This window comes from Nannospalax galili, unplaced genomic scaffold (genome assembly GCF_000622305.1).
Source record: "Nannospalax galili isolate Female #2095 unplaced genomic scaffold, S.galili_v1.0 scaffold85, whole genome shotgun sequence".
Lineage (NCBI taxonomy): Eukaryota > Metazoa > Chordata > Mammalia > Rodentia > Spalacidae > Nannospalax > Nannospalax galili.
In genome coordinates, this window is record NW_008358866.1 from 12,276,624 (window position 1) to 12,298,398 (window position 21,775).

Sequence of the window (21,775 nt, forward strand, 5' to 3'; positions counted from 1 at the left end):
TTGTATAAATTTTTAACCATACTTTGTATTTTGATGGTCTCTTCTTTTTAAAAAATACAGATTTCCCATGTCAGATATTCAAACTCTCCCATGAAGTCTACTGCCTTTGTAATATACTTTTGATCCTGTTACTGTATCCTGTATCGCACCAAATTGCAAAGCACTTCAGAGTTTCCAGCTATGTACTTAAGTTCCTCTAACAAATTTTTGATGCCCCAAGATTTATTGAAAGCACTAAAGAACAGCAGAGAAGATTCAATCACCTTCATGTAGTGTTTTGAAATTCTTCCCAACTGTAGGCTGAGTGACCTACAGGTTGGAGAGACTCCTGAAGTCCCAAAACTTCAGCATTTCCTTCGTGTCGGGATCCACCTTGATCTCCTGATCCAGGGCTGAGACCTCAGGAACACAATTATCTCTCCTCTCTCTCTCCTCCTCCTGCAACTTGATGGAGACACCTCTCACAGGACCTTTCTGGATGTGCTTCATCAGATGCGTGACATAGCCAGTGTCTTGTTGTGGAGCTTCTTGCTGGGGATAATGGCGCTCTCCTCATACAAGGGCTTGTTGGTGTGGCAGTCGTTCCCCAGGCATGTGCAGTATTTCTCAAAGATGACCTGGACTGTCTTCGTCATGGTTTTGGTGCAAACGCGACCCAGGTTGGCCGGTCCTGGTAAAAGAGGAGGTTGCCAACAATTTTGAGATATGAGTCAAATACTGCCCAATTTTCTTTCTTTCCTATAATTATAGTTCACCTGTAAATTATAATGCCCAGTGACATATCAGGAGAAGCAAAGAGGTCTTATACAAACAGGTTGCAGCATTTCTGGCCTTAAAAGTAGTGGAGCCATTCTGAGTGTGAAATAAGCTAGAAACTAAAGTAATAGGAAAGAAGGCAGTATCTAGCAAAGTCCAGAGAAATCTAGAGCACATATCAAGCAAGGCCATGTTTGGGGCTAGGGGCATAAGTTGGTCAGTAAACTGTTTACCATGCAAACATGAAGTCCTGCGTTCAATCCCCAAAACCCACATTAAAAAAGCTGGCTGTGGTGGTATGTGCATGAGGGAAGCAGCTCTGGCCAGCCAGCTTAGTCTAACAGATCAACTCCAGGCCAATAAGAGAGCCTGTCTCAAGAAACAAGGTAAATTGCACCTGGGGAATGATATCCAGGGTTGATCTCTGGCCTTCAAAACCTACACACACATTACACACTGTACTCCAATTCAAAACATGGCCACGGAAGTCTTGCTGGCCTCATCTATGCTTTTCATGCATACTTTAGTTTATATGTTGATATTTAATGGCATTTCCTTTTCTTCTGCCTTCTGTCTGAAAAAGTAGTCTTTTTTAATTTAAAAATGTTTACTTCTAGAACCAATTTAAGATACGGGGTATGGAGGAATTTGAGTTCTGCATAAGTCAGGGTGAGTAATTACTGTTTTTAAGAGTCACCTGGAAAACTCTCACTTGCTTAACAGGAGGAAGAATACTGTCTTGTTCTTGCCACAGTTAAATGTAGTTCAGGCAGACTGGAGATCTTGGAGATCTAGAGTGTATCTGTATTTGCAGAAGATTATCTCAAAATTCTATGCTTCCAGGAAAGGAAGGGAGGGAGAAAAGGAGGGAGGTGAATTTATAATTTCATGTAATTTTCATTCATAAGCTAGTTATGAGGCCCTAAGCCAATTTAAATGCTGAAAACTGTAGATGAAATACAGAGAATTCGGTGAGGATGAACTGCCTCTGCTGTGAATGCACAGGATTAATTTGATTCATGAAAATTAGAGCTGAAAAAGATTTTATAGACCGTCTAGTCTAATCTGTTTCTTTCATTTTACAGATCAGAGAAAAATACCAGAAAAACTGGGAAGCTAGAGAAGTCAAGTGACCAGGCCAAAAGTGATTTATCAGAGATGTGCAGAAGGAGGGGTTTCTATCATCATAACACACATATTCAACTCTTGACACATGTCAGACACTATGCTTATCTCTCCAAACTCTCAGTACTCACTCTGTGAGACAGAAATTGTTGTTGTTTTCAAATAAAAAAAGTGACAAGACATTCCAGTTAGGCAATCATGGGCAGAAAGACTCAAACTCGCACTGCCTGCCAATAGCCGAATGCCAGCAGCCTGTCATTGGATGGACACTTTTTGCTCTGGTCTCTAAATTCTCTTTATCACACTATCATGCTATACAGCTTTAGGGTGAAATGTAAAAGTCTTCACCAAGAAGTGGTGTTGCAGGAATCTTTAAGATGCAAACAGCTCCAATATTCTCATCTTGAAGTTAGATCGAAGACACTTGTGAGAACAGAGAAAGCAAGGCCATAAACACAGGCAAATTGGTCCTGCATTGGCACCAGAGACATATTACTGGAGGTAAACCAAGCTTTCTTATAGGACCCAGCAGTAAAGCAGTTCTTCCAGTGATGTGGAAGCAACCATTTCAGAATACCAGCATTATACCTACAGCCATATGGATTGGGGAAACAGCTGCGGCAACATATGTCTAAGAAGCAAACATTAAATCAGATGCTGTAGTCATTTCTGCTTTTTGGTCCACATGGCAGCAATAGTGACAGTTTCAGTCATAATTCTTCATTTTGGAACACATTATCAAGAAGAACTTTCTCATTTATATAAAGAATATAAAAATGGTAATGGTCTTATGTGTAGTTACTTTGAGAATACTCTAAGATGATATAATGAAAGCCTTTAAAAACAACTCCATATTCATATAGAGCCCTACCTTAACATGATAAATGATGTCTATAACTTTAAATGTGTGAAATTTTAGTCACCTTATTGAGTAGCTAATAGAACACAGAAGTTTCCAGGGCCTAAGTATGTGCCATCACATCTGCTCAGTTCCTGATGAGATTTGACACATCTCTTTTGGTTAGTTGGCCAGGCAGAGTTAGAAAATTATTTTGGATTTAGGCTTAATTTTTCTGTTCTTTCTCCCTCAGGTGATTTGAGATTGGTTGCCTGTTGCCCTTCCAGCTTTACCATCTTTTTTTCTGCCTGCTTCAGTTCAGTTTGACTGAGAATGGGGTTGACCTAGGTGATCAGTCATTGCCAATTACGCTTTATCCTAACGCACCTTACAGGGGGATTGTGCTGTGTACCTTTAGAGAAGTTACTGAACACCGTAGTTATAATGGAATAAGGAAAATTTATTCTTCTGGTGCTGGAGAAATGGGTCAGTGGTTAGGAGCACTGGCTGCTGTTGCAAAGGACCTGGATTTAGTTCTCAGCACCCATATGGTGGCTAACAACCATCTGTAACTCCAGTTCCAGGGAATCTGCTACCCTCTTCTGGCCTTCCCAGGCATTGCCCACACGTGGTGCACTTACATACATGCAGGCAAAACACTCACACACATAAATTTTAAAAATAATTTCAAAAAATTTAAAGGAAATTTATTATGATGTTTCTTGTGAAGGCACTTCAAGCAAAGGAAACAATTCGAAGCACTGATAATTCATGCTATGCATGAAGTGAGAAGAGAAACTGGCTTTGCTATTGAGGGGATGGCATGGCTTGGGTACAAGTGCAGGAGTAGAATAGAAAAGAAGAAAGAAAAGAGAGCAGGAGGAAGGGGGCACAGGGGACTGGGAAAACACTGCTCTGGGCTAGTAGTTGGTTTTTAATCTTCCATGTGTGCACAAAGTCAATATGTACTTGCAGTCACTGGAATTCTTGTGGAAAGTTGGGAATCAATTGAATCCTGCTTGGGTCATGATTTTCTTATGACTGTTGTGCAAAGAGCCTAGATGTACACTGGCATAGACCACCTTCTTGGATTCTGAGCTATGTATGAAAAGTCCCAGTGCTACTAAATAAGGCAGTTACTTGTATTGATATAATTTAATGCATGTACGATAATATCTGTGGAATTGTCTCAACATCAGCATTTTTGTTTTGTTTTCATTTTAGGAAAGAGTCTCACTAGATAGCTCAGGCAGGCAATGAACTCTCAATTTTCTTGCTTTAGCTTACTAAGTGTTTGGATTAGGGGTGTATACCACCATGCCCAGAAAGTTAAATTTTGAGTTAAGGTCCACCTAACCCAAAAAGTGACTTTGCATTCTGGTTGTTTTAATTTTGGAACATGATGGATTCTTGAGTCTTAAAATCATAAATGTCACTTTCTTTAAATTATTTTAAGTTATAAATTAATCCAGAATTTACAACTGGATCTCCACTGTACACCAAATATGCTGGGCTCCTCTGGGTACCAGTTTAGACCTTGATATTGTAGGTATGAATTTGAAACTTCAGAGAATGTCATTTTATTGAAAGAAATCCATCATGGAGCCATTTCATACAATTTTTTGACTTTATTTTTAAGTTGCAAAGTGGATATTTTCAATTTTATGCCCCAAAATAGCTGAAAATGGAGAAAAATCTCACATGAACTGTATGTGAAATATTTATTATGTAAGTAATTGAAGAATCACTAAAGACCAGTGGTTCCTGGCTTGGACCCAATAAAACAGCATGCATTCTAATCAATAGCACTGTTTTCCTAAGGAATGAGGCCTCTATAAGGAGTGAGCAGAGAGAGGAAGAAGGAGCAGCACCTGCCCATTTATAAGAAATGTATGTTGATCATGTTAGAACAATTAGCAGAGTGAACGGATAGTCTGCAGAAGGGGAGAAAATATTTATCAACTGACTGACAGTTACCACTCAGCGTATGTAGGGAATTCAAAAGCCTTATCAATAAAAACAATTCATTCAGGGGCTGGAGAGATGGCTCAGCAGTTAAGAGCACTAACTGCTCTTGCAGAGGACCCAGGTTTGATTTCCAGTACCTACATGGCAGCTAACAACTGTCTGTGACTCCAGTTATAGGGGACCTGACACCTTCTTCTGACCTCTGTGGGCATTGCACAACGTGGGTGCACTTACACACATGCAGGCAATACACTCTTACACATAAAATGAAAATAATAAAAACCAATTCAATAAAAAATGGACAGATAATAGAAATAGCTACTTGGCAAAAAATCAGGTGGTCAATAATTATATAAAAATGTTCAATATCATTATCCATCATGGAAATGCAAATTAGTTCTACAAGGAGATACCATCTTACTCTTCTTAGGAAAATAAGAGAATGATATAGAGGGTCCACTTCTTGGTATATGTACCAGCTAATTTTCTGGTGCTGTGATAAAATACCATGACTGAAAGCAACTTACAAGAGAAAGGGGTTTTTTAGCTTATACTTCCAGAGGAGATAGAGTTCATCATGACAAGGAAGGCATAGCAGCAGGAACATGAGGCGGACATGACAGTCAGAAGAGAGAGATCGTGTTTCATCTTCACACAGGAAGCAGAGGGAGGAAAACGAAACAAAACAAAACCAGGACCAGGCTGAAAAACCTCAAAGCTCACTCTGAATGATATACTTCCTCCAGTAACCTACCACCTCCTAACATGCCTATAACAGTCCTAAACAACACCATCAGCTGGGGACTACATGCTCAAATACGTAAGCCAGTGAGGAATATTTCTCATTCAAACCATCACAATATATATCCAAAGGAAAAGAAGTCAGTATATCAAAGCTGTCCCTACATTCCCATGTTACTTGGGAACACAATCAAAGATTTGGAAAAAGCATAGACACCCATGGGAGATGGATGCCATAAGGAAGAATTCAGTCTTGGTGTTTGCAGCAAATGGATGGAAATCGAAGGCATGCTAAATAAAATAAGCCAGACACAGTCAAACATGTAAACGCTGTCTCATAGTGGCAACTATGAAAAATGTCATCTTTTTCAATAGAATAGTGATTACTGGAGATCTGTAAGGGTGTAGAGGGCAGGTGGAAAAACAGGTAATTGGATTTGGTCAGTGCATGTTATATGTTATACGAACATTTTTGTACATATATGTATATATATATGTTTTTTTTAAACCTCCAGGGCTTTGTTTGCAGTCAGAAAGAACTGTTCATCTTGAGAGTCTATTATGGCTTGAATTGTCTCCTAATATGTTGAAGTCTTAAGTTCTCTTAGTACCTCCAAATGTGATCTTATTTGAAAACAGAGTCTTTACAGAGATAATCATGTAAACCCGAGTCATTAAGATGGGCTCTAAATTCCGTAGGAGTGATATGCTGATTTTTGTTTTTTGTACAGGACACGTAGAAGACAATGAAGATGACAAAGGTACAGGAGCATAAAGACACCATATACAGGCCAAAGAGAGAAACACCATTGTCAGAATCTCCATTTTGGACTCTTCTTGAAAATTGTAGACAGCTTGTTTCCATTGTTTAAGGCATCCAGTCTGGTTCACTTCAATACAGTCCTGTAGAAAATACACTGAGAAATAGCAGAGATCCAAAGCTAAGGGTTTCAGTCATCACAGCTCTGTGAGTAGAAACTGTCTAGAGTAAATCACAGAGTTCCTTCTAGAAGGATAAAGTCCACTAGACAAGACTTATTAGTACTAGAAGAAAAAACCCATTAATTTTTGTCCTCTTCCTTTAACCAAACCATTCATTTACATTATTAAAATAATGCAACGTCAATATTCTTACTCAGATTCTGACATTTCTGCCTATAAATTTTACTTCAGAATCTATTTTTAAAAACATTAAAAATATTACCACCTTAAAAAGAAAGTGTTACGATTTTTTTGTTGTTTATTTCTTATTCAGATCTAATTATGTTTAAATTTCCCTGGCATTTACTGATAATGTAGAGGCAAATTTTTAGTTTGATCTTCCCCTTTATAAAAGTGGTTCTCAGCCCCCAGTGTTCTACCTATTGCCCTGCATTGCATACAGAACTTAGATTTAAAGATATATATATATATGCATATGTGACTTTATCTATGTATGTATATTTAGGCAATGAAATTAGAAAGGAGTCTACAAGTGGGGAAGAAGAGATCCTAAAAGAAGTGGGAAATAAAGTAATGGGGATATATATGGTAAGATTAACACAGAGACCCACAACTGGTTGAGATGCAGAGAATGAAACTGTGGAATGCTCAACCCTAAATGGGACAACTATATCACACCTTTACCTTCCCAGGCTAAGGGATCATTGTGGAAGAGGGGGCAGAAAGATTGCAAGAGCCGGAGGCTGTGGATGATTATAAGGAAACAGTGTTTTCTGAACACAAGACAATTACACACATGAACTCATATGAACAACATGAACAAGAACTGCTCAGTCTCAAGCAAGACAAAATCTCAGTTTGCAGAAAGGAGGTGGGCAGGCTATCCCATCCTAAGCTGAGGAGCTATTGGCAGTTGATAGCTGATGGGAGAGGCCAAGTCAGTCTTCTTTAAAAGTAGAGCACCTGTAGGTAGATCAGTCACATTCCAGTGGAAGGCCACACACTGAAGAGTATACAGGCAGCACAAATTAGACTTGAAGGGTTAAAAAAAAGAGGACACAACATTGGGTGAGTAGGAAGGGGGAATGGACCTGGGAGGAGTTGGTAACGGTGAGTTGGTAAGTGTACAACCAAAATACACTGTATAAAATTCTCAAAGAAATAATAAAAAGATTTTTTAAATTATCACTAAGGGAATCATTTTCATTATTTAAAATGGTGCTGATTTTTCATTACATTTGCTTTTTCCTAGACCAAGTGCTGAGACACAATTAAAAATGTGTAAATAGAATGAGGCAAAAAACCGTGAAGGTCATTTAGAACCAAACTAAATTCTTTCTTCTTTTTTGAAAAAACTTTTTTTAAATTGAAATTTTGTAATTTTCATTTTCATACAATATTGTTTGATGGTATTTTCCTCCTTTATCAACACCTCCTCCTACTGTCACCTGCCCAAATATCTATATCTATATCTATATCTATATCTATCTTTATCTATATCTATATCTATCTATATCTATATCTATATCTATCTATATCTATCATCTATATCTATCTATATCTCTATATCTATCTATATCTCTATATCTATCTATCCATCATCTATCTATCTATCTATCTATATCTACCTATCTATATATCTATATATATACATATTTGTGGTCCCCAAACTATCGTCAGTGTGGGTCCATCCACTGGGCCCACCAAGAGTTCATCCCTGTGAGACACTGTGTCTCCCCCTCCCAGCAGCCATCAATTGCCAAAAGTTCTTTAGGTTTGGTTGGGATTTCTTATCCACTTCTCCATGTCTATGCTGGAACTTTGTCTGGTTTGAGCTTGCATAGAACTTGTGCACGTTGTCACCATTGCTATGAGTTCATATGAGTAACTGCCCAGTTGTCTGAAAGACCTGTTTCCTTGTGGACATCCACCCTCTCTGTCTATTATAATCTTTCCGTCTCCTCTTCTGCAATGATTCCTGAGTCTTGGGAGGCAGAAGTTTGAAATAAGTATCCTATTCAGGAATAAGCACTCTGTGACTTCTTATTCTTTGCACATTGGCCAATTGTGGGTTTCTGTCTTACTCACCATCTGCTGCATAAGGAAAATTCTCTGGTGACTGTTGAGAGATACAGTCATCCTATGTGTAGAGACTGCATTGAAGATGTCACTTAGGATTAAACATCTCACAAACACTTTTCTCTCAGTTTATCAGTTCTGGAACTCTGTAATAGTCTCCATCTGTTGAAAAAAGAAGTTTCATTAATAAAGGGTGAAAGGTACACTTGTTTGTGTACATATATGAGGATGCATATTTAAAATAAAGAAATTACATTGGTATAAGTATTTGGTAAAAGTGTGTTTTTCTCTAGGATCTATGACCTCTTCAGTCATGTGTATTTGGCTATGCTTACAATTCCTTCCCATTGAGTGAGCTTTAATTATAATTAGATAGATGTTGATTACCCTAAGATAAAAGTGCCACTATTAGACCAATAGCAATAGATTGCTGGGCCAGTCATTGTTGTTTACTAGGCTTTACATATGGCTTTTCAGATAGATTTTCTTGGCAGCTTGTATAGTATCCTCTGATAACCATGAGAGATAGCCTTCAGGGAGAAGGCTTTCAGGTCAGTTCCAGCTCCATTAATCCAAGTCTTGTGGCTGATGTGTGGCCTGTCATCAGTGATAGGGTCTTACCTTCAAGTTTTGGGAGGGAATCAAGGGCTGTGACAATAGCCTGTGTTATTTTGGAAGTCTCTTGAACTACCCTGACCAACAACTGAAAGGAGGTTTTTCTTCCCTGGCACTGTTTTGTTTGTTTGTTTTGGTTTTTTATTTTTTTGTTGTTATATAGCCTTCAGTTATACATATGCATTTGTATATTTACTATATGTGTATTTTTTTCAGTAGGGAAATACAAATCAAAACTAAGTCTTGGAACTAATACATCTTACTCTAGTTTTTCATATCTTCTAAGAATTATTTATCTCTCCTCTCATTCCTCCTGTATAACCCTCATTACTTCCTCCCCAGTTAAAGTACCCCCTTTCCCCATGTCCCCCTTAGTAACACCTGTCTCCTACTATCCCCTTCTCTTGTGTTCCTTCTTCCCCTTTATCCTCTTGATTCCTTTCCATATCCCGGCTCCTGCAGTTACATCAGGATATACACTAACATCTAGGAGTTTGCAACTGACACAAATGAAAGAGAGCATATGCTGCTTGTTTTTCTGAGTCTGTGTTACTTCACTTAGTATGACAGTTTCTAGATCCATTAATTTACCCGCAAATTTCATGTTATCTTTTTCTTCATCATTGAGTAGAACTCCATTGTGTAAATGTACCATATTTTCATTATCCATTTGTCAGTTGAGGGACATTTAGATTATTTCTATTTCTTAGCTATTATGAAAAGAGCAGCAACAAACATGGTAGTGCCAAGTATCTCTGTAGTAGGGTGAATCCATTAGGTATATGCCAAAGAATAGTATGACCAGATCAAATGGTAGATTTATTTTTAGTTTTTTAAGACTCCTCCATACAGATTTCCACAATGGTTGCATCAGTTTGAAATTCTACCATCAGTGAATAAAGATTCCCCTTTCAACCAATCTATGCCAACTTTTGGTGTCATTAGTTCCCTTGATTATAGCCATTCTGACTTGGGTTAGATGAAATCTTAAGGTAGTTTTGATTTGCAGTTCCCTACAGAATGTTGAATACTTTTAAAGATGTTTCTTAGCCATTGTTATTTCATTTTGAGAGCACTCTGTTCAGATCCATAGCCCATTTTTTAAAATTGGGTCATTTGTTTTCTTAATTCTTTGTATATTCTAGATATTAATCCTTTGTCAGTTGAATAGCTGGAGAAGTTTTTTTCCCCACTGTGTACACTTCCTCTTTACTCAATTGGTTGTTCCCTTTGCTGTACAAGATATTTTTAGTTTAATGAGGTCCCATTTTTCGATTTGTTGACCTTAATTCCTGAGTGACTGATATCCAATTTTAAAAGTCCTTTCCTGCACTTATATTTTGTAGGGTACTGCCTATGCATTCTTCTAACAGTTTCAATGTCTCTAGCTTCACATTGATGTCTTTGATCCATTTGGAGTTGACTTTTGTTCAGGATGATAGGTATGTGTCTAATTTCATTCTTCTACTTGTGGCAATCCAATTTTGGCAGCGCCATTTGTTGAAGATGTTATCTTTCCTCCAGTGTGTGTTCTTGGCACCTTTGTCAAATATCAGGTGGCTGTAATAATGTGCACTCATGTTTGGGTCTACTATTTTGTTCCATTGATCTACAAGTCTGTGTTTTATGATGATGGCTCTATAATATGCATTCATGTCTGGTATGCTTATCCCCTGGCATTGCTCTCTGTGTTCAGGATTGCTTTGGCTATGCAGGGTCTTTCATATTTCCACATGAATTTTAGGATGGATTTTTCTATTTTTGTGAAGAATGTCATGGAGATTTTGATTAACATTGCATTGAATCAATAAATTGCTTTTGGTAGAATAGTCATTTTCACTATGTTGATTCTACCAATTCATGAGCTCGGGAGGTTTTTCCATTTCCTTGTGTCTTGCTCAATGTCTTTCTTCAAAGATTTAAAGTTTTCATTGACTAGGTCTGCAATGTCTTTGGTTAGATTTACCCCTAGATTTTTTTTTTTTTTTTTTTTTTTGCAGCTATTGTGAATAGAAGTGATTCCCTGAACTCTTTGAGTGCTTATTTGCATAAAGAAAAGCTGTTGATTTTTGTAGACTGATTTTGTTACCTGCCAGTTTCCTGAAAGCAATGATCATTTCTAGAAGCTTTCTGGTTGAAATTTTGGGCTCCCTTATGTATAATATGTTATCTTCAAAGAAGGATAATTTAACTTCTACTTTTCTGATTAGTATCCCTTTAATTTCCTTCTCTTATTTTATTGCATTAGCTAGAGTTTCAAGCATTATTTTGAAAAGGAATGGTTGTTACCTGCCAGTTTCCTGAAAGCAATGATCATTTCTAGAAGCTTTCTGGTTGAAATTTTGGGCTCCCTTATGTATAATATGTTATCTTCAAAGAAGGATAATTTAACTTCTACTTTTCTGATTAGTATCCCTTTAATTTCCTTCTCTTATTTTATTGCATTAGCTAGAGTTTCAAGCATTATTTTGAAAAGGAATGGGGAATGGATGATGTTAGCTATGGGTTAGCTGCATGTAGCCTTTATTATATTGAGAAATGTACCCTCTAGTCCAGTTCTTTCTGGAAATATGAATGCATGCTGGATTGATGATGATGTGATTTTTGTCTTTAAGTCCATTTATATGATTTTAAATGTGGATAATTTTTTTGATGTGTGCCTATATGTGGTTTGTTAATATTTTGTTGAGAAATTTTGCACCTATGTTCATTAAGGATATGAGCCTATAGTTTTCTCTTTTTGTTTTGTTTTTTTCCTTGTTTGGGTATTAGAATAATACTATCATCACTGAAGGTGTTTGGGAGTTCTCCCTGTGTTTGTATTTTTTAAAAAATTTAAGTAGTATTAGTTGTAGATCTTCTTTGAACATCTGGTAAAATTCTGCTGTGAATCCACTGGGGCCTGGGCTTTTTTTAGTCAGGAGGCTTTATATTACTTTTTCAATCTCCTTATTTGTTGTGGGTCTCTTTAAACTGTTCATCTTTTCTTGGTTTAACTTTGGTGTGCTCCACGAATTTAGAAATTTGTCTATTTCTTTTGGGTTTTCAAGTTTAAGAGAGTATAGATTTTTTAAAATATTCCCTTATAATATTTTGTATCTTTTTGGTATGTTGTGCTATTTTCCCCTTTTTTGTCTGATTTTGTTAATTTGGAATAGTTCTTTCTTTCTTTTAGTTAGCTGGGCTCAGAGTCTATCTTGCTTATTTTTTTCACAGAACAAGCTCTTAGATTCACTGATTCTTTGTATTGTTTTCTTTCTTTCTATTTCATTAATTTCTGCTCTGATTTTTATTATTTCTTCTTATTTGTTGGATTTGGATTTTCTTCTTTGAAAATTTTCTGAGTTGTTGGCTGGGTGTGGTAGTGCATGCCTTTAATCCCAGTACTGGGGAGGCTGAGGCAGGCAGATCTCTGTGAGTTCAAGACCAACCTGGTCTACATAGCAAGTTCCAGGCCAGCTGGGACTACAGGGAGACCCTGTCTCAAAAAGACAATTTGAGTTGCATCATTAAATAATTTATTTGTGCTCTTTCTGATTTTTAATGTGGGTACTTAGAACTATAAACTTTCCTCTTAGGACTGCTTTTACCATGTCCCCGAGGTTTTGTTCTGTTGTATTATCATTTTTTATGTAGTTCCAGGAATTCTTTTATTTCTTTCTTGATTCCTTCTTTGATCCATTCATCATTCAGAAGTGTGTTGTTTAATCTCCATGAGTTCACGTAGTTACTGGAGCTTCTTTTCCTGTTGATGTTAAGCTTTATTGCATTGTAATCTGATAGAATGCATTTTTTCATTTGCAGGAGGTTTTTTGTTCCTCAAAATGTGATCTATTTTAGAGAAACTTCCATTGACTTCTAAGTAGAATGTGCATTCTTTGGTGCTTGGGTGGAATAATCTGTAGCCGTCTGTTAGGTCCATTTGATGTGTGATATCATCTTATTCAGATGTGTCTCCTTTATTCTTTGTATAGTTGACATGTCTATTGGAGAAAGTGGAGTATTAAAATCCCTACTATTACTGAGGTGGAGTTAATTTGTGCCTTGGAGTTCTGTAGTACTCTTTTTATGAAATTGAGCGCACCAGAGTTTGGTGCATATATGTTCATGATTGTAATGTTTTCTTGGTCAATTATTCCCTTGGTCAGAATGAAGTGACCTTCTTTATCTCTTCTGATTATTTTAATTTGAAGTCTATCTTACCAGATATTAGAATGCAACACCTATTTGTTTCTTATTGCCGTTTGCTTGGAATAATTTTTCCATCCTTTCACTCTAAAGTTGTGCCTGTGATTAAAGATGAGATGAGTTCCTTGCAGTCAACAAAAATATGGATTTTTGTTTCTTAATCCATTAAACTAGTCTGTGTCTTTTGTCTGGGGGAGCTGAGACCATTGATATTTAAAGTTACTGTTGAAAGATATGTATTGATTATTTTGTTTTAATTTATGCTTGTTTTCTTGGTTGTATTTTGTGTCTCCATAATTATACCTTCATTTTTTTCTTTGTGTAACCTGTTGGATATAATCATTCCTTTCTTTAGTCCTTTGTATTACTTCAAATATTCCCTGTAGGGCTGGTTTTGTGGACATGCATTATTTTAGTTTATTTGTGTCTTAGAAGATTTTTCTATCCCCTTTGAATAGGATAGACAGTTTTGCTGGGTAAAGTATTCTGGATTGCCATTTATGATCATTTAGAACACAAAATACTTTGTTAAAGACTCCTCTGGCTTTTATTGTTTGCATTGCAAAAAAATCAGTTGTAATTCTGATGGGTTTTCCTTTATGTGTAACTTGTTTTTCTCTTGTAGCTTTCAGTATTTTCTATTTTTAAAATGGTTTTACTATGATAGATTGTGGGGAGAATTACCATTTGTTCCTGTATATTTGGTGTTCTGTGTGCTTGTTGTAGCTCTATGGGTAAGGCTGTCCTTAATTTAGGGAAATTTTCTTCTGTTGAAGATCTGTTTGATGTCATTGACCAAGGTGTCTTCTCCATCCTCTGTGCCCTTGATGAGTAAATTGATCTTTTCATGGTGTACCACATTTCCTGCATATTTATTCCTGTGAGTTTTTTTTTCATATTCTTTACTTAACAATCCAGTTCTTCAACTTTGTCATCTAGTCTTGATATTCTGTTTTCCATCTCATTCATTCTGCTTGTGAGCTTTTCTCCTGTCATTTCAAACAGACTTACTGAGTTTCTCAAATACTTTTTCATTTCAGCCTGAGTTTTTTTCATAAACTTCATTTTTCAAATCCTGAATTATGTTTTTCACTTTATCCATCTGTATATTTATATTTTCTTGAGCTTTAGTCAGTAGTTTATCCCTGTCCTCTTTGAGTTCTTTGAGTTGTTTTTTTTGTGTGTGTGTTCTTTAAATTAATTGAATTCTTTGATCATGTTTACAATTGTTCTTTTAAAATTCTGAATCAAGAAAGAAAGTAACTCAATTAAAAGATGAGCTAAGGAGCTGAACAGACAGTTCTCAAATGAAGAAATAAAGATGGCTAAGAAGCATCTTAAAAGGTGTTCAACATCATTAATAATTAGGGAAATGAAAATTAAAACCACTCTAAGATTTCATCTTACCCCAGTCAGACTGGCTAAGATCAAGAGCACAAAGGACACCAAATGTTGGAGGGGATGTGGGGAAAGGGGAATGCTCATCCACTGCTGGTGGGATTGCAAACTTGTTCAACCACTATGGGAAGCAGTGTGGAGAACTCAAAAAACTACAAATGAACCTACCATTTGACCCAGTTATACCACTCCTTGGCATATACCCAAAGAACTCATCCTATTGCAGAGACACTTGTACATCCATGTTTGTTGCTGCTCTTTTCACAATAGCTAAGAGATGGAAGCGACCTAAGTGTCCCTCAACTGATGAGTGGATAATGAAAATGTAGTTCATTTATAAAATGGAGTTTTACTCAGTAGTAAAGAAAGATGAATCATGAAATTTGCAGGTAAATGGATGGAACTGGAAACTGTTATGCTAAGTAAAGTAACACAGACTCAGAAAAACGATCGACGTATGTTCTCCCTCATATGTGGATCCTAGCACCAAATCCTTATAAGTGAGTATGTATCCAGACATAACTACAGGAACCAGGATAATGAAAAGGAACCAGGGAGGTAAAGGAAAAGAAAGAACCTGAAAGATAAGAATGGTAGGAAATGTGTTAATAGGGGAGGTATGGATAAAAATGGGGTTATTTTAATGGGAGGGCAGAGGGAAGGTTATACAAGGAACATTGGGGATAAAGGGAAAGAAGGAGCTCAAGAGAGGTAGGACCATAGGAGAAGGGGGAAAATGGGGAAACCATGGTTGAAGGGTTAGACAATGAGAAATAAATAATGCCTAGCTAGTTTAAAAAAAAAAAACAGAGGGAATCATATTAGTCCACCAACTTACTGACAAATCATGCATATCACTAGCTCAAGGAACATAATATATGTCTTGTCAAGGTTTATCTGAGAACATTTGGTTTTTGCCCAAGCTTTACATACATAGCACATGGTAATTAAAAGTACTAGACTGGTAGAACTAACCTTCTTGGATGTTTAACAGCCATACTTTGAGGTCTATACTAATATGGTCAGAGGACTTAAAGGACAGTTTTTTCTCCTTGCCCTCCAAGGTTTACTAAGTTCCAGGGGACTATGGAGCATCTCTCAAAATGTCCTGTAACTGTGGTGATTCACCTGTCCTCTTGTTCAAAGAGGCAGTGGAGACCCCACTAGATGGACTTGAACCAGTGTCCAGTCTACAAAGAGGAGGGTCAACAAAGAGGAACCATTTCCTCCATGCTTCCAAGTGAAGCCAGCCATGGTTTTACTTACCTTCACATAGATGGAACTGGTAAAAGAACGGAGCCAAGGGCTCCTCCCAAGCCCATGTGACCCCTGAGGAACAGATCCTCAAACATCCTTAAGAGTAAAAACCAATTGGTTAATCTGGACCAACTGTATGGTCTTAAACACCCAAAAGGAAAGTGTAACCAAAGATTAAAGTGATCAGTATAATATTTTAAGAGAACATGTGTCTAGCTAAAGGCTACATAACAAGAAAAAAGCCAGACAGGAGATACATTCCTTTGAGTTGTTGGGCAGGGTGGCCCAAGACACTCCCAGACAGCAACCCAGCATAGAATTGGGAAAATGAACAGCAGTCTAATCCAATCTTAACTAAAGGATTATTGGCAACTGATTGCTGTTGGGTGAAGAAGAGCTAAACAAGGAACTCTAGATAGGCTGACTAGACTCAGCGGATGGACTAGCACTGGTAACGGCTGGGGGCACTGATAACTGCGTGGACAGTAACAGGGTTGACAGAGTATATAGGCTCCAGTGGGGGGGTGCTTAGGAGGGTGCCATTGGGATGTGGGTATAAAGATGAATAAGATTGTTTGGGATGTTCTGTATGAAATACATACATACAAAAAAAAACAATAAAAAAATTCTGTGTCCTGGGGGATGCTCAGGGTAGTTCTCTTTGTAGAACCTGGGTCTGATGGGGACATATTAATTTTCTTTTTCATACTATTTGTAATTTTTCATTGTTGTCTGGGCATGTGAATTTCTTTTGTTGCTTGTGTGCCTGATATTAAACTGAAGCCTGCCTTTGATGAGTTAAAGTTTCATTCTGTTTATATCATTGATGTAGCTTGGTTGCTTTATGATTCAGTATGGATAGCTTGTCTCAGTCTCTGGTTCTCGCTTTTGATTGTTTGTTAGAGGAACCAGGTGGATCCAGGCAGGCTAGTCAGGAGGGAAAAGGAACATAGGTCCAATTTGAGTTGATGGGTATCAGCTGGGCAGGTTCTAACTGGCTAAGCAAAGAAGATGTGAGCCCAGGAGCTAAGCATGGGGCTGGTCTTAAAGCAGGGCAATGGTGACCTGGCATGATGGGATCTGGCTATCTCTCCTAGCTAGTCAGGTGTTCTCTGGCAGCCTCAGTGGGACAGGGCCAAGCCGCAAGGAGAATCAATTGGAGCAAAATGGGCTGGCTCTTATTAGCTAGCAGAGAAATTCTGGGCTCTGAAACAGCATGACTGGAGATGGTCCCAAAGCAGAGGAATGAGTGTGGTAGTATTTAGGTAACTCATCCTGGCTAGACAGACTCTCTCCAGCAGCCTCAATGGGATGGGGTCAAGGCCAAAGGACAGCCTATGGAACAGAAAGGGTTGTTCTTACTAGCTATAGAGAAGCCATCCTCTCTTCTCGCTAGAAAATACTCCTCTCAAGGCTCTTAGACATTCCTTCAAAGTCAAAACAAACACTGACAGGTGATAAAATATTTCTCAAGGCCCTAACACACAAGTCACCCTTTTTTACCCTTTCTCTCCCCAACCAGACACCTATTGCTAGGTGAAAGATCATGATGGCCAAGTCTCTTGGTAGGTCTTACCCAGCATGTCATTGAAATGTATCCTCAGTGCACCAATATGAGTTACTGAACAATGAATATATGAGTGAGCAAAGGACAGAAGCAATGCCCTAGTATTAAGACTTGGTGCATTATAGACATTTGCAGTATTCTCTTCATAACTGAGTCTTGTCCCAGTTGCTTACCTCTCACTTTCCAACTCCTATGTCCATGATTCCTCAGAAACCAAGAAGCAACAGCAGACAAGAAGCTCCAAATCTTGATTTATTGAGCTATTTCAAATCTCTCTTTTTGGTATGAAAATATAAGAACAGGACATATATCAACAGCTAGAAATTCCACTAGTACAAAGACAGCTATAGGAAATGACTTTAGATTCCACCAGAACCGTCTCACACAATCCATCAAAATAAGTGTCAAATCCAAAAATTACCCAGCATAGTAAATAAGAATAAATGCAAAGTTAGATGTAAAATTCAACTAATTATAAGTTGGAAATTTCTATTTACTTCACATTTCAGCAACAAAACTGTTTTGTTGCTTAAACAAAACCAAATATTTTAAATGACTATAGAGTATTTTTAAAAATGAAACCAATTGGAGCTGGAGAGATAACTCAGCAGTTAAGAGCTCTGGCAGAAGATCTGGATTCAGTTCCCAGCAAACACATTGCATCTCAACAACTCCATTTCCAGGGGAATCTGATGTCTTCTTCTCCCTCCATGCACAAGAGGCATTTACATATATGCAGGCAAAACATTAAACACATAAAAAAACTTTAAAATAAAAAATTCAATCAATTATTAAATAACAAATTAATATTCATTCATGACCAAGTTTCTTGCCAGGCAATGAGGAAGTGTAAAGGAAAATTCCTCATGCTGTATGTCTGTCTTTTCTGGACTTCTTAAAGTCCAGAATGAGAGAAAGTGAAAATGGAATTATTTTATGTACAAAGTTGACTGTTGTCTTACTAATTAATGCATGCCATGTTTCACCTAACTTACTTCACATAAACCAAAGGCCTGAATGCAGAAAATCAGAGAAGAAAAACATCTCAACATACAAAAACATAGAGCAAGTTTTGGGGAAACATGAGAAGAGCCCAAGATATCCCTGGGTACTATCTTGAGTTGGTAACCACAATGATAAGCAGTGTAGACAGAGCCTCAGAGTCATCTATCCACTGGGTGGAAGAAAGGGGCTCTTACTGACTACCTCCCAACCCTGAGTGCTCAAAAATTTCCCTATGGAGTCAAGTCTGAGGGCCAATGCTTATAATCCTAGCACTCATGAGGCAAAGGCAGGATTGCCACAATTTTCAAGCCAGCCAGGGTTACATGGTGAGACTCTGCTGGTAAAGTTTTTTACTTAAAAAAATTTATTGAGAATTTCATACATGCATATAAGGTGTTTTGATCAAATCCACACCCACTCCCTTCCAATGCCTTCCATATCTCCCCATTACTTTTTTTCTGACAACTTCATGTACTCCTTCCTTTTTTAAAGGGGCTTTTTGCTATTCTAACAGTCCCCCCTCTCTGGAGAGGTAACCCTAAAATCTTTAAGGGATTAGATAAGAGCTCCCAAATACTTTTGACATTTTTGGCCTTTGGAACAGAATATGTTGCTTAGAGGCTCAAAGACATTTTGACTTTTAGCCAGGAATCTGCATACTTTTCTTTGGGGTCTTTTTACCTTAACTGCCTAGCCAATTGCTACCTCCTATTCATATCAAACATCCTCTGAATAGATTAACCAAATTGCGGGTAGGGAATTGGGATGCAGACCGCTCTGGCTTCTTCCATGCTGAACAGGGATGCAGGGTGAGGCAACTGGAGTACCCCTTCAGTGGGTATATCTAGAAGACTCCCAAATTGCATAACTTTATCTGTAGGGTGAAAAGAAAGTCCTTGACTCATGAATAAGAGATGTGAAGAAGTAAATGCAAGAGTACTTAGCATTACAAGTTCTAGACAGGAAACCAGAAAAAAGTCAGAAATGGACAAATTTCACATGTTCATATCAGAGTCCATTGGAATTTCTTGACAAGGGCTTCCAAAAGCATTGCTCCATTGGGTTCCTCCTCATTTTAATTTGTCTGCCAAGGCTGGACTCAAGAGTGATGGATTCAGGATTTGTTTTCAGGCACTGTGATAGCTGTTGGAGTGGCTAGAATCAGTGTCAGTTCCCTCTCAAAGGCTCCTAGATAGGAGGAGAAAACAAATTTAGCCATCATTTTAAAACAATAGTGCATTGTCTCCCTTAGCCTACAGGTGGGCTCTACAGTATTGCAGACCAAGATTTGAAGTCTTACACTGAGCAGCACTTTCTGCTTAGAAAGACTCATCAATGAGAAAAAATTGTCTAAATAACATTTTATATGGACTTCAGCCTATTGTCTTGGAAGTGTAACCCCTTGAACTCTTGAAGAAATATACTGATCACTTTAATCTTTGGTTATACTTTCCATTTAGATGTTTAAGACCATACAGTTGGCCCAAATAAACCAATTTATTTTTCCTCTTAAGGTTGTTTGAGGATCTGTTCCTCAGGGGTCACATGGGCTTGGCAGGAGCACCTGGCTCCTTTTTTTCACCAGTTCCATCTGTGTCAAAATAAGTCAAAGGTGGATCTCTGCAGACTAACAGAGAGTGCCGAGTTCTAGCCTCCCTCTGGCAGAGGGCCTGAGAATGCAGGGGACTGCTTGAGAGCCCCTGATTCTGCCTCCATGTGATGGTGAGCTTCCCCTAATCGCTCCATACCTACCCCCCTACCTGGGATTTCATGTGGCCCCTCCCAAGGCCCCAGGGCAGATCTGGCTTTGGTAGGCTAAGGCTGAGATCCTAGCAGACAGCCTGAGAGGGTGGGTTCCAACCTCCATTGGTGTAGTGGCTCTGATCTCAGCAGACCACCAGAGAGTGCTGAGTTCTGGCCTCCCTCTGGCCTCCCTCATGTGGTGAAGGAAGCCTGAGTGTACCTGACTGGAATCTAAATTGGGCTTCTATAGGTACTCCTGAAAAGCTGATCTGAAGCCATTAGTTCCTTCCAAATTAAACTGGAGAGAACCTGAACTCTGTACCAAGCAGCTTTACATAACCAATAAAGAAAGGATCTAGGCACCCTGATAATATAAACAGAAGCATACTTCAACTTAATTCTCATATCAGAATCACAAAGAACAAAAGAAATTCACATGTCAAAATCACAACGAAAGAGTAATAAAATGGAAAGCCAAAACACCATGACCCCACCAAACTCCACCAATCCTGTAGAAGAATTCTACAAGAAGCGCCCCCTAAAGATAACCCAGGACACAGAATTTTAAAAAACAATCATAAATATGATCAAAGAATTAAACAAATTTAAAGAACACACGAACAAACAAATCAAAGAACTAAAAGAAGATAGGGATAAACTTTGGAATGAATTCACAAAAGAGATAGAAACTTTGAAGAAAACTCAGGCAGAAATGAAGAAGGAAGTGCGAAACTCAATAAACCAAGTTGAAATGACAGGGAAAAGCCTCATCACTATAAGGAGTGAAATGGAAAACAGAATAACACTGAAGGACAAAGTTGAAGAATTGGACCACTCAAGCAAAGATTATGGAAAATTTAGAAAAACACAGGAATGGATTATGCAAGAGATGTGGGACACCATGAAAAGACCGTATCTGTGGATCATATGAATAAAGGAAGGAGAAGAATTTCAGATTAATAGCATTGACCAATTCTTAAACAGGATTGTAGAAGAGAATTTCCCAAAATTAAGGAAAGATATCCCCATACAAATACAGGAAGCACATAGAACACCAAATACAGAGGACCTGAAAAAAAACTTGCCACAACACATCACAGTAAAAACACTAAATGTACAGAACAAAGACAGAATACTGAAAGCAGCAAAAGAAAAACAAGTCACATACAAAGGAAAGCCCATCAGAATTAGAGCTGACTTATCAATGCAAACTATCAAAGGCAGAAGGGCATGGACTAAGGTATTCCAGTTTTACATGACAATAGATTCCAGCCCAGAATACTTTACCCAGCAAAAATGTCTATTATAGTTGAGGGGGAAAGAAAAATCTTCCATGATATGAATAGCCTGAAAGAATAAATATCCACAAAACTAGCCCTTCAAAGAATACTTGAAACAACACAGAGAGCAGAGACAGAAACAACTATACCCCAGGGGCAATGAAAGAAAATAAATAGAGGTATAATCTAGGAAGCAGAAAATTAGACAAAGAACACAAACAGCAATCAAAATGATGTCAACCAATACACATCTTTCAATAATAACCTTAAATA

At 37.8% G+C, this 21,775-nt stretch overlaps 1 pseudogene; it reads right to left on the reverse strand.

Annotated features, from left to right (window-relative positions):
- Nucleotides 1–255: 255 nt before the first annotated feature.
- LOC103725261 overlaps nucleotides 256–21,775 on the reverse strand; it is a 40,572-nt pseudogene continuing 19,052 nt past the window's right edge.